Source organism: Pongo abelii, chromosome 2, assembly GCF_028885655.2.
Source record: "Pongo abelii isolate AG06213 chromosome 2, NHGRI_mPonAbe1-v2.0_pri, whole genome shotgun sequence".
NCBI lineage: Eukaryota > Metazoa > Chordata > Mammalia > Primates > Hominidae > Pongo > Pongo abelii.
In genome coordinates this window covers 156,940,998-156,955,169 of record NC_085928.1, presented here as the reverse complement: position 1 = coordinate 156,955,169, position 14,172 = coordinate 156,940,998, and the positions used below count along the sequence as shown (strand labels likewise).

General features: G+C 42.6%; 1 long non-coding RNA gene across 2 annotated transcripts in view; it reads left to right on the top strand.

Annotated features, from left to right (window-relative positions):
• The first annotated feature begins 488 nt into the window (after positions 1 to 488).
• Positions 489 to 14,172, top strand: part of LOC129058675 (uncharacterized) — a 327,819-nt gene continuing 314,135 nt past the window's right edge. For both annotated transcript variants that reach the window (XR_010139260.1, XR_008523953.2), the window contains exons 1-2: positions 489 to 706; positions 799 to 906. This is a non-coding gene — a long non-coding RNA (uncharacterized LOC129058675). The remainder of the gene's footprint in view (positions 707 to 798; positions 907 to 14,172) is intronic.

The following is a 14,172-nucleotide window of genomic DNA, read 5'->3' as shown; positions in this document are numbered from 1 at the left end:
TTCTAGGGTGGGAAACCAAAAGTGAGGTGGAGAAAAGAGCTAGGAAATCAATTGAAAAAAAAAAAAAAAAGAAAGAAAGAAAACAAAAAAGATACACGCGGGATTAAATAAACTAAGAGACTCAGCCGGTGGAATTCTATATCTGGGGTTTGAAACCGAGAGGGTCCCTCTACCTTTGGCCATCTGGCTGTTTTAAGCTCTGCCCCATGCTGTATAATTTTAGCTGAAAATCTCTTCCGTTGAAGCTTTGCTTTTATTGAATTCATCAAAAGCAAACTTTCCCTGAGTTTTTTTTCTTTTTTTTTTTTTTTTTAAGAAGGGCTAAAATAATACGCCGACCACTGTGACATTCTCCGCGCCCAGGCCATTTTTCATAACGCCGCAGATCCGCTTTTGTGCCTCTGAGGCGACTAAACAGATGAATAACGAGCAAAGTCTCCCGAAAGTAAGCTAGCAGCTTTTCTCAGCTCGAAAAAAGTTAACTGAAATGAGAAGTGCATGTAAAATCCCCACACCCAAAGATGGGGGCTACACTTTTATTACTCTGAAGGACAACGATGTCTTTTTAAAAGCAACTAACTGCCCACATCCGCACACGCGCGCGCGCGCACACACACACACACACATTTGCTCACACAAACCACACAAACTTTAAGCCTTGTGAAGCTGCCCAGGTGGTGTGTAGGAAATTTTGGTAGAGAAAGAAGTAAGAAGTCTTTGAGGCAGATTCTAGCCTGCAAGATATGACAAAAGATCTGGTTTTATTTTTTATTTTTTTTATTTATTATTTTTTCGCAGATAGTTTGAAAGTTGGTTTCTGACAAGAGGAAAGAAAAGGCTGCAACACTAAAGGAAGACTCAAAGTGTTAAAAGGACGCTCAAAATGTAGTATTGTGGCAGGTCGGGGTAAGTTACATTTTCTTCTGTTTTCTCTTTGGTTTTGGAACGCAGTGAAAATGCACTGTGGGGAGTTTTTCTGTTGTTTTTAAGAAATGAGAGAATACTCCAAGCTCCCTCCTAGGATGACTTCCTCCTGCGACTTTGCTGTTTTTGTGGGTGTTCTACAGGGAGGCACTTTCTCCTACAGCCCTGTCATCATAGACCCAGAGGCCCTCAAATTCTGGGTGGCCGGGGTTTGGAGAGCCGCGTTCGGGTCGCAGAGGCAACAAGTCGTGGACTCTCTAGCCCCAGGCAAGCACCGCACCGCGCCGCAGCTGAGCCTGTGGCTCGCCTGACTCAGGAATGAATTTTGCACGTGTAAACTACTTGCCTGTGGACGCGCACAGCTGCGACTCTGGGGTTTATCAAGGGAAAAAACTATTCCCTTAAATGGACGATTTGCAAAAACTCAGCCATTGGTTCTTGCCAAATGACTATTGATGCAGAGTAAACCCTACCGGTTGGTGCGTGCGCACGTTTGTTTAACCCTAAAAATATTCCACTTCCGAGTTGCTCAAGTTGACAACCACTTGAAATCATTTGTATTTTTTTTTTTTTTTAGGGGCTGGAAAAATAACTAGGCATTATCTGTGGGAGATGGTGTAGATATATTGGTGGGGGAAGCATATTTCACTGGAAAGTGATGCCCTGTATTCGCTGAATGTAGGGAAGTGTCCCAAAGAAACGCGGCTCCCAGTGCGCGCGCATACCACATTTCCACAAACGCGTGTTACAAATGCACTTTCCTGCCACTAACCTGCGGCTTTGAGATTCGATTCTGCGGTTTAAATAATATTGGTTTTCTGCATGGCATGGATATTCAGACGCCAGCAATGAGCAATCCTTCATTTGAGTACCTGCAGGCGTCTGTAGCAAGCTAGACTTTATTTATTATTATTAGCTTTCTGCTACCAGAAACGTGGAATAAACATGTGCTGTCCCAGAAATTGGGCGGAGCTGATCCAGATGTTGGCAAACACGTCTTTACCAGTTGTATTTCTGAGGAAGCCCAGAGAAATGGACCAGAGAGCCGAAGAGAAATTGACAAGAGAGCTGATCAGAGGCGATTTTGTTCATTAGCAGGAGAGACTCCTGCTTTGGGTCTGGCGGGGGCGAGCATATAAAATGCAACTTTTGCCCCATTGGTTCGCTAGGTGAATTAGCACATACTGGGACTGAACAGTCCTTGACCTTTGCCTTTATGTTTGCGCAAATGTTTGCCTAAAACACAATCGGTCTTGACAAGAGAGCATGCTACCGTGTGACACTGCCTATTCACCAGATAGATGTTCCCTGCCACACACGACCCAGAGCAGCCTTTTAAATAGCTTAGGTATTTGCACAAACTGTATAAATTAATGTCGGATGATTGCTAGTTGCTGGTTAAATAGGAGAGAGATCATTTAGATGAGGAATACATATATCTCTCTGGCCTTTTTTTTTTTCTTGCCAAAAAAGTCGGCAAGGTAACTGATAGCGAAGGAAAGTTTATGTTTGTGGGAGTCAACAGGTTCTTGTTTGATCAAAGGGCACATGAATGTAGTTTTCTTACAAATGGCTTTTCCACAAAGGTGGGGAGTGGATGAAGGAAGAGGAGAGATGGAGAGTGGAGAAAGCTGTGAGAAACTAATAATTAGGATAACTGGTAATGGGGAGGTTTGGAATATGATTCTGGAGTATTTATTTTTCCTAAAGGAGCCATGGCCAGCCAACAGCCTCTCAGCGCTCTGGAAACCCCATGAAACTTGGGGGGAAGTTATCCCGATTACTGAGCTTTATGGCTTTGAACACTTCCTCCAGTAAAACCAATTACTTTAGCAGGAGGAGAAAAACACCTTTTAGAATCTAAAATTGGTTTAAGTCTTTTAAACCTCTCACTATAGATATGAAATTATTTAGATAACTGAGCTGCCTTTTCCTGAACTTTGACATAGGAGCAAAATGAACTTTCCTCAACTGTGGTTTCTAGCTGAGATCAGAATTTTCCACATTCCTTTCATTATCTGCAACATGGTAAAACCTCACCAATTTCCATGGCTCAATTCTGTTGGCAGGACTACCAAGACAGGGAGAGCAAATTAAGAAAAACGAGGATATTTTCAATATTCTTTCAGGCAGTGTCATTCCCTTGAAAGAGAGGAGTATTTACTTCTTTCAGTCCAAGGGATGCAGTAGACGAGGGTAGCACCAACTCATGCCATAGTCTGGGAATGCAGATTTGAATGTCTGAAAGCCACTGTGATTTCTCCAAACATTTGCAAGGTATTTTTCAGGTTTCCATGAACTGTATTCAGGTGGAGAAGAGGGAGGGGTCACCAGTTCTCCCTTGGAAGTCCTTTCTCTTGATCTCTGGGCAAAATTTGCCTTCTCTCTGTTGGGCTATGGAGACTTTCAGGGTAGGAGAAAGTTTGTTTAAAAGCCATGTTCCACATTGACTTTAGGTACAGCACAAAAGTAGCAGAAAGGTAAAAACATCAATCTTAGAATGAAAAAAAAAATACATTTAAGAACAAGCACCTAGAATAAAATTAAGGGTTCTCTCTCCATTTTTCAATAATCTCCATAATAATTTCTTAACTAACAGAAATAATTTGTTAAGTTATTCTTATTTCTTACTTACTTAACAATGTGATAAGTATGAACTTCAAAACACCTTTTTAAGGTAAATGCAAAACATAAATGTGCATTTTGGCTTTAGGTTCAGAAATATGGGCAACTAAATATATATAAAAATCATATTTCAATTCTCAGAGGGTATTTGTCCATTTTATTAAGTGTATGCACAACTGTTTTTTCAAAGTTGTTTTATTTTAAAATAAAATGATTCTAAATGTTCTCTTCTCTCTGCTATGTACCACATCCTACAATCTTCAGAAAATTTAGAAATTAAAGACACAGAAATGCAAATATTAGGGTTCTATTCCCTGGGATATCCTATGGTGACATAGTGTAGGCAAGGCAGCAATATGTTTCTAGCCTTTTCTTCCCTGTACCTGGGGTTGTGATGGGTTAAGTTTATTCAGGGTTACGGGTAAATTGGGACCTAGAATCTACAATCCATGATGATGAACACAAGAGACTTAGATTTAAATCTAGTTGTTACAAAAATCAGCTTAGGAATTCAAGAAATTTCCAAATTTGCACAATTTGAAACAGATACATTTTAAAAAATCATTAGAAAAAAATCTGCATATTATATAAAACGTATCTCACATATATTCTATCCATCAAAAATTCAAGTACTTACTCCATTCATTCAATTATAGTAACTAAAATTGAAGATAAAAGTTGGTTAGTTCCATTTTTTGCTGACAGACATCTATGAATAGAGTTTAGATTAATGATATTTTTGGCCAGAGCTAAAAATATCATTAAATGTTTATATTGTGAAATCTGTCAATGGTTTTACCTAGAAGTGTTCAGGAGAACATATAGTGATTTATTGATATCAATAAAGACACAGCACAATTGCCAGAAGTGTTCTTATTCAAACAAATTACACAATTTAAATGAGGAAGAAAGGAGGAAAAAATATTTTTATATTTTATAAAATATAAGTATATTCATAATTGAAAAATTAAGGTAACTGATTTATTCTCATAAGAGTTGAGTATGTGATAGTTGTCTATTGAAAAATTATTTGCATATAAAATTAATATTTCTTAAAGGTAAAATGATTGCATTTACAAGACACCATAACTGTAAAATTTGTTAGATGGCTCTAGTACACATTGACTTCTATATAAATAATATTCTTACTGACTGGATTATAAAGTGACACCTGCTATAGTCTGTGAAGTTTTTACATTTTTACTATGCAGTGAAATTAAAGTGAACAAGTAAAGTCAGATTATAGGACTTGGAAGTATCCGAGAGAGCAAAGAGGAAGTACCCTGTTTGCATTGTATTTCTTCCAAGGTAGTTATTTCCCCCTAATTTATGTAGATGAGGCTTGTATTGTTCTAAAAATCCTCAATAATTATTTGCTATTAATTTAACTCCACTTTGTAAGTAAAAATTTAGAGATGCTTTGGAGGCATGTGTATTTAACTAGCAAGTACTGAACTTAATTGAAATAGCCCAGAAATTCCACTTCCACGTCCTTTGTCTGTGCCTATGAGTAGGCAGGCCATGCTAGAGTCGGGGTTCAGAGAACAGTCATTCTCTGGTGGCTTTCTTAGTACAGAGAAATACAGTTCTTGTCCCCCGTTTTGATTCACAACCTCTGACTAGTAAATTGTGCTCTGATTTCCAACGCCTATTGCATCTACCACCACCCGGCCCTAATTACCTGCTCTTGGCAAAGAGAGTGCAGAAGCTGAGGCAGTATAGTTCAGGGACTGGATTCCAGAGGGGCATTTGGAAGAAGCCACACCAAGCTTCGGAATGCAAGTGAGATTTACGATCTTGATGCTTTGAAATCTTTCTTATGGGCAGTCTTGGAAAATCTGGGATTTCTAGAAGTCTGGGCCCCCATTTTAATGCTCTTTGGTGTAAAAACTGTGAATTCAGAGTTAAAGAAGGGGAAGGGAGCATTGTAGCCTTTAGAGAGGGGTGCAGGGCCTGAAGACCTGAAAAGTTCCCACACTTCATTTGCACCTGACATTTCAGGAGCCCCTTAATTTTGTCACAGAAGTTGATGCCCACAGGGAGCGAGAATTTGGCAGGTACCAGGTGCTTCAGGAGGACTCAGGCTCATTCTCTGATTTAGCTAAAGCTGTCTGGTGAGGGAACAAGGGGCCATAAGTATGGTGTTTGTTTGTTTGTTTGTTTTGTTTTTGTTTTTGTTTTTCATTTGTTTTGTTTTTAGCTCCTGACTCTCATTCATATGTCAGATCCCCATTTCCCTTACCCTTCACTTCCTTCATCAGTAGCTTGGAAGACTGTGGAGCCCTCTTGCTTTCTCCCACTCCACCCTCCTCTCACCTTCCCCCACCCTCTTTTACTGTCTCACACCACCTCACCTTTTCATACTCCCTCAACCCTTCTTAAACCTGACCTTCTCACACTCATAGCCCCTCATATTCTCTTCTACCCATCTCCCCCTCTAACCCCCTACTACTCCTCATCTTCCACTTCCACAGAATCCCACAAATCCATCACATCTACTTCATCCTCCTCACTTCCCTCAGACCCTTTGCCACCTCCAATCTCTTCATCTCAACACCCTACACTCCCACACACTCTCTCAAAGCCCCCAGACTCTTCTTGACCCCTCACAATTAGAACCTCACTCACTCTTTCACATCAGTCACCTCCCCATGGCTTCATATCCCACAACGTGTCTCCAGGCATCCCTTCCCCCCAACTCTTACACCCACCATATTCATATCCTCTATACCTTCTACACATACTCCACCCTCAGACTCCTACTCCCAGTCAGGCACACAAGTCATCTCTCCCGGCCTTTTCCTGGGTGGTATCTGAACTCCTCAGTCTGTTTGTGTTGGAGAACCTTGCCTCAAGTGTCTTCCCCTCTGACTCTTCCTTCCACAACTTACTTCCCTACTGGAGTGTCAGCATACCCCTCTCTGGAGTTCTCTTTGGAGAAGAGCACATGGCTATCTCCTTTCACTTTTTTCACTCACCAGGGCTCGTAGTCACAGCAAAGTGGGACTGGGAACCTAAACAGTTGTCCCCTAGATCCAGTGCTGGGCTACGTGTGGATGGGAAGCCAGGGCCACTCATTGGCAGCTCTGTTCTCAGCCCTCAGCTTCAGAGGGCTTGTCCTTGTCTTTCCTCCCAGATTTGTTTTCAGTCTTCAGGGATACAAGCTCCTACATTCAACATTTCCATTAGCAGGGTGAGTGGGTAGGAAAGATTCTTTAAACTGGAGATTCTCCAATTTGATCAAGGTTTAGAATCTCCCAAAGTTTGTTTAAAAACAAACAAAAAAAAACATAACTAGAAATTGCTTGGCCCCATTTTAACAGTTTATGTGAATTTACATTTCTAATAAGTTCCCGGGTGATGCTGGAACCACATTTTGAGGCAATTTGAGCAATGTTCAGCAGGAGGAAGTGATTCTATTTGTATAGTGAGAAGACACAGGGAGATCCATAGAACTCGGAGGTTCAAGAGGAGAATGACACTCAGTGGATAGATGGGAACAGTTTCCTAAAAATGTCCTAAATGAGAAGGTACTTTGAAAGTACGGTTTTATTCTACAAGGTTAGGGCTTTTTCTGTGAGAGGAAGGAAGGAAGAAAGAAGACTGTACCCAGGACATCTCCTTTCCTAAGCTCTTGCTGACCATTTTAAATGAAGCTAAGATGTTTAGAATTTTTAGGGGACTGGGTATTGAGTCACTGAAAGTGCTAGTCACTCTGAATAGGTTTATTATTTTTGAGCCTGGGGATCTGTGTGTGTGTGTGTGTGTGTGTGTAGGCTTGCTCTCTGCCTTTGCATTTAAGTTTCATTCAAAATGGATGGAACCACTCAGGCCCTACAGAATCACCTTTTCTAGCCTAGGTAGTGGTTACTATGGTTACTTCCTGTTTCCTTTCCATGTGCCTGTGAGGAGACCTCACAGATATCTCCCTTCAATTCTCCCTGAGGGCTAAAATGTGGCCCAGAAACTTTCGGCCAGTTAACATTCTGCCTTATCAATTGTCTAGGGAGTAGTTTTCTAAATTTATTTGGAACTGCAAAGGTAAATAAATGAAGGAAAAAATACATAAGACAGAAAAGGTCAAGTTCTTCAAACTGGAACTTCCTTGTGTGTGTGCATGTGGATATGTCTATGGTACATTTAACCAGTAAGAGAACACATACCATAAGCAGTCATGTTGCTAGACAAAAGTTTTCTTTGATTTTATATTTGAATTTACTTAACAACATAAATTTTCAATACTAATCCTGGTCACTTGGGCCAAGAACATTTATATATTTTTCTTCCAGCTGATTTTATCAACAGTTTTCAATCTCATTTTCTCAAGACTTTTAGGCCAAGGCAGAATTTTCTAGCCTTCCTTTGGAGATCAGGATCCAGGGATTAGAGTTCTGGGATCTTGGCAAGGGTTTGTACTACTTTTTCCACGATGTTTGCAAATCTCTAGCAACAATTCTGCATTCTAATTTTTTTCCTCCTTTCTTTGTACATCACAAATAATTACGCTATTCAAACATGGCTTAGAAAAACACAGTTACATTAACATATTTCTTCTACAATTTTGTTTTAGAAATGACTAGAATTTTCTGGTAATTCATAGTTTTTCTCCTGGTTTAAAAATAAAAATATTTAAATTTTATCTTGCCAAATGTCTATCATTTGTTAGCACATTTTGCTTGCTGTACTTCAGCCTCTGAAGTTTATGGACATTACTAAAATGTTTGGGGGATCATCAGCACACCAGTTCCTTGAGAAAATTTTGGGATAGGCTTTACACTACACAATCCAGTTGTCCAGAATTTAAAGGTTTTCAAGTTGAGTTTGCTTTTCTTTGTCTTACTTTACAATCCCTTTTTGTATTTTTTATTTTATTTCGAATAGAAGTTTTGCCAAGGTTATTTTTAATATAGAAAAAGTAGCCAAAAAATTGGATACTATATGTTGAATCCAAACTGAGTAAATCTTTGAAGTATGCAGTATCCACATTTCCCATTGACTTAAAATAAAAGTGAATGTAATTCAAATCTACTTGTGTTTTTTTTTGCTGTCTAAATAGAATATTCAATGTGACAAAATGAATCTATAAATATGTGATCTACATATTAGACACAGACACAACCAGTTCAATAATTATTGATACTATTTTTAAGTAGTGGGTGCTGAATACATTATCTAAAGAAATGCTCTGAGCATCTGAAGGTTGAGGATCTTACAGTGATCTTAGTTCTGAGAAAACGGCTCATGTATGTTTCGGCTCAGTGTTGGTCTCATTAGCAATAAGTTGTGGCAAATGACATCTGACCATAATGATAATATTAATGTTACTGTCTCTTTGGAAAAGAAAAACTGAATTCAGTATCTGTTTGCTTTGGCGTTATTTTTCCAGCCATCTAACAATCCTTTATGGTACAGTGTGGCTGTTGTTTCCTGAGTTGTAGTGTCTACCCACTCCCTTCTCTCTGGGTAAACCTCCTCTCGCGCCCCCTAGCGGAGGGTTTGGCAGTGCAGAAGCAACAACCACCAGCGATTATTTATTGAACACCTGCTGTGCGCCAAGCACTGTGGAGGAAGCTGTAGCTTGTCTAGATCTGGGTGGGGTCTAATGCCACGCACAGGCTGTGTAAAATGATTTAAGACTGAGCAGATATTCCAGCTCTGGGTCCTTGTGGCTCCTCACCTGGGGGCCTCTTCAGAGCCCTCACTCACGTTGCACTTGGAGCCTGACTGGAGGCCTTTCTGGCCATCAGAATCTCCTAGCTACAGTCAGTTTGGGATGCAGAGGCTTGCTGCTCCTTGGCGGGCCTGGTTATAATTTGTGTCCTCTTGTATAGAGCTGTCCAGTTTGACCTGTAGCTACAACCAATCCTGGATCAGCATTGTCAGACCTCGGTTCCACCACACTCTGTTTGAAGAGCTCCATTTTGTGCAGTGGCAGTCACAACAAAACTCAACTTTCCTCTGTGACTTTGTTCTTTTGATTTTTAATAGATCAAAGACGTGGAGGGAGGAAGGAAAAGCGGGGATGAGGGGGGAGAAGAGGAGGGGTAGGGATTGTTTTCGTGTCAAGATGCATCTCCCATTTGAGGCCACTAGCCCCATTAGAAGCGAAAAGTGCACGGAAAAGGGCGAGAAACCTGCACTTGGCTCGGCATTGTTTAGGGGATTCGAGCTGCGGCCGCCGTGGCCGCCGCCGCCGCAGCCATACAGTACAGTCTCCATGGCAACGCAACCTGCTGCTGCCGCAGCCAAAGTTGAAGGCGCTTGAAAGGCTTGAAGAGACCAGAATCTCAACCCCTATTTTGGTTCCCCCGAGAACAACGGAGAGAAAATGAGTCAGGGAAAGAAAGGAGGAGGAAAGGAGGAAGGAGAGAGGAGGGAAGGTAGGAGAGGAGAAAAAGAGAGAGAGGGAGGGAGGAAATATTTGTATGAATGAGAGGGACTAAGAGAGAACATGAGAGAGAGGGAGGGAGAAGGCCAAGAGAAACCCCGCCCCAGGCCCATGAATGCTGTCATTGTCCCTTTTCTGAATCTGATTTACCATATCATAACCCCCAGGAAGAAGAAAACATTAATATCCCGAAGGAATGGAGATGTTTCTATGGAAAACCTAGGAATTTTAGTCCATAACAGATCTGGCATAAAAAAATCAAAGAGATCAAAGGCAGAGCTCCCTGGAGTAGAGATGCGTCTCTGAATTAAAGATGGACGATGCAGACTACAAAGTGCTTTTTTCTTCTTTATCCAGTCCTCTGTTTTCTTTTCAAGGGAGGCGCTGGTCTCGTCATATCTAAACTAGACAGTCATTGCGAACAATGTCATAAAGAGGATAAAAGAGGGAGTGGGGGGCACCAAGAGCTCAGCTTCCTCTGTCCTAGTTGGTTTTCCAACCACCTTCTCCAGCATTCTCAGCACAGGTGTCAGCCCAGCCCCACTCATAGAAGGAGCTTGTGGAAAAGCCCACCCCTACCTTCAAGTCTGTAGGGGCAGTTAGGAAAAATCAGGTTCTCTGAAATCAGGGGATGAGAAGAGGTATTAGGTTGTTTTCTTGCCTTACCAAATTAAACTTGGGACAATATCAAAGGCTCTGTGTGGCAGTTCTGGGATGGGGAGGAGAGAGCAGGACCTTTAGGCCCAGATGTGGACTGGAGTGGGGGACAGAGTGCCCTGGGTCAGGGGAATTCGGGGCAGCCCCAATAGCTGTCTTTGCAGACATGGGTTCCTGGCAGCTCTTCTGAGACAGAGGCCCCAAAGACGGAGACATTCCTGTTGGGGGGCGGTGGTCTAGTTAAGTAAGACATCTCCTTGCCAGACAGCCTTTCAATTTGCACATCTAAGAAACAAATAAATCTCTAAATGTGTTTTAGACACTGACAAGAAAGACTAGGTGACTTCTAGTTTGAGGGCAAAGCTTATTTTAAACAGTTGAGCGTTTTATTGACCTTTGACTCGTACTGTGATTACCTAGTGATTTTAATTCTTTTTAAACCTAAAGTCGAGTTGAGTTAGGGATCATGATGCCCAGGTGTGTCAGTAGAAGTGCACGGAAAGGAGTAGACCAGCAGCAGCCCCAGATGAAGGTCTTCTCCACGTGCACAAAGATAATTATCTGGCCTGGCTCACAACGTGTTCGTGTTTGTTCCCGTGCGCGTCTGCGGGGCGGCTTGTGGGCCTGTTGTCCGGCTTCTTTCTGACCCTACTTATGGCTGGCAAATTAAAACAATAAATTTTCTAAAGCTGAAGCCTATCCGCTTCCCCTGGAAAGAAGAAAAGATAATCAGCGAGGCGGACGGGACCTGCGTGTGGGGAGCCAAACCTCCAGAGGCCTCGGGTCTTTGCCCAGCGAGTCTCCCCTCAAATTTCCCTAAAGCCAGCGTCAGCAGATGAATATTCGAGAAGTCAGTTAAGTTGTTTGCAAACACGTGCGGGCTAGCGCGGCGAACGGAGGACAGAAAGCCCGTTCCCAGGGTGGAATCAGCATCTGTACTGGCCGCAAGCAGCCCTGGGGTCAGACCATACACTAAGTAAACAGCGACGCGGTCGAGGGGCTCCTTTGTAGCGGCCGCAGCTGTCCGGTCATCTATTGTCCAGCCAGGACTGGGGTCTGCGGCGCTGCCCTGGCGCCAACTCTGTGCACAAAAACATACCAGGAAGGGCTACACGCATGGCCGCCCCCAGGCCGCCAGACCTTCTCTTTCTGTCTCCCTTTCAGCATCCTGCACCATGCAGGCAGTTTTTCTCAAGTAACAAAGCACCGGTGTAAAAACTCCAGCACCTGGGGGGAGGAGGAGAAAGGGAAAAAGACCTACCTTCCCAGTGGAGGTGGAAAGAACAGAAGCACAGGACAAAATAACAGCAGGGTTGGAAATCGAAATAAAACTGATAGCAAGAATGATATTGAATGATCTTGTTAACCAGATTTTTTTTTGTCCCAAATTGTATGTCTTAGAGAAGTTAGTGAGTGTGTCCGATGACAGAGGAGGAGGAACAGGGACGAGGCAATGCTTTTCCTGAGCCAAGGGGTTGGGGTGGCATAGTCTTGGGTCTTGATGGCTCACTCAGGGGGCCCTACAGAAATGCACCCAAGGATTCAACCACCTGGGAGGCTCTTTACTTCTGGTATTTCTCCTAAGGATGAAACTTGCAATTCAAACACTCTCGTTGCCGGTTCTCTCCTCCCGCACCCGCTCTTACCTCCACTCCCACATTCCCCTCCCAGCAAGGTTAGCGCACTGGAAGCAATGCAAAGGGGCTGTGGGGAAGGTGAGGCCCGAGTTTCAGGCTACTTTTGTCTGATTCAGACTCTTTCAGAATGACCAGCAACTTCAACCTGTACTGCAGAGCCAGGACTCACTGGGGCGAAATGACTTTTGCATCCTGGAGTTCTGTGGATAATCTGAAATTTACAGAGTAGCTAGCAGGCTGTGTGGTGCTGGAGTGGCTCCTGAGGTGAGACCTTTTACACCTTCCAGACCCTTCCTCGCCCAAATACATGCTTCAGACTCTGTGGCTCCCACTTCATAGGGGTTTTGGGGCACACGTCTCAGGATTATGGCTAAAGGAGCCAAGTTGGAGGCTTGGACCAGCTGCCTATGGCTGGCCATTTAGGCCCTCATTGAGCCCATAGTCAACAGGGCATTTCACATCCTCAGTGAGCCAAGCTTGAGCAGCTTCAATGCAGATCTGTGCCCAAGTACAGAGCTGTGGCTAATGGCACCTGCCAAATAGCAACTTGTCTCCTTGCTCTGGAAGTTAATTTGTTAGCTGCTCTCCTCTTGGCATTTGCATGAATTATGTTATTATCTTTTTTAAGAAAAAAGAAAAAAACTTTTAAGATTTCATTTTGATCTACAAGTCTCTGCCAAACATTGAAGAATGAAACCAGTCATTTGGCTTAGGTGGCTTCTCTCTGATTTGCCTTATGCAGTGAACTCCTAAATTTAGAAAGGTGGGAGATAAAAATCATACCGAAAATTTAAGATGCTATCAGGGTGTTGCTGCTGAAAAAAGTAAATCCACAGATCCCACCTGAATAAGAGACTTGATTCTGACAAAGGTTTCAAAACTCAAGCTCCTGCCTCCTGTGCAAAAATGCTCAAGGGGTCGAATTATTTTTAATTTTTTAAAAAACAACAGAATAGCCAGGGTGAAGTGAGGGCTAACATTTTGAGTAGCAGACGCTACTAAGTTCCTGCTATTCAAGTTAGAGAGAAAGTTTTGAGGTCCCAATCCATAGAAACTTCAATTGTCAAAGCTTAATTAATGTGAAGAATGGGTGACTTTCAAGCATTCTGACAGTGGTTCTAATTGCCTCCTTGCTCTTATGTGTGATTTGCTGCAGGGAGTGGGCTGGATAACTATGAACCAACTACCTACCAGTAAGTTTATTAAAAAGAAACTCTTGAATGAATGGGGGAGCCTCAGGTTTTGGCCAGCTGGGGAGGGAACTTGGCAAGAGTGTTATTTGTGTCAGTGAGTGTAGAATCCCGTGGGCAGTTTACCTGGGGACCACGGTCCCCCAAACAAGGTTGTGTAGAAGCTTTTCAGCAGCTCTTTCCAGAACATTTATCAGCAAGCTTCAGGGATCTATCTGTTTGTCTACCTCTCTATCTATTTATCGATAGATCTACCTATCATGTATCTATCCATCCATCCATCTACAGCTTGGTGAGACATTTGCCGAGGACAAATCCGATGGTAAATCGTTCCTTAGGCGGTGGTTCCTTAGGCGAAGAATTTAGACCACCCCCGCGGTCTAAACTGGAGCCGCGCCTGGCGGAAAAGACTGGAATTGGAAGCCGCGCCAGACAGCCCAATCACAAAATTCCAAACGCTACCCTCGCCCTCTCTGGGTTGGAAGCGGGACTGCCCAGCTTGCTGAGCTCCCCTTTTAGTTGGAAGGGATGTGGGGAAATATTGGATAACTTTGCCATATCCGCAACAAATAAACAGGGTAATTAAAATGACGCAAATGCTGGTGTTGGACTTAGCTGCTTCTATGATCATTAAAGGCAGCGACTTAAAAAAACAAATCTCAATTAAGCCTAATGATGGACCTTTACGTCTTGTGAATAGATGGCAAGTTAAACCAATTAGACACATTCATCAGATTCTTTCCACCAAGTT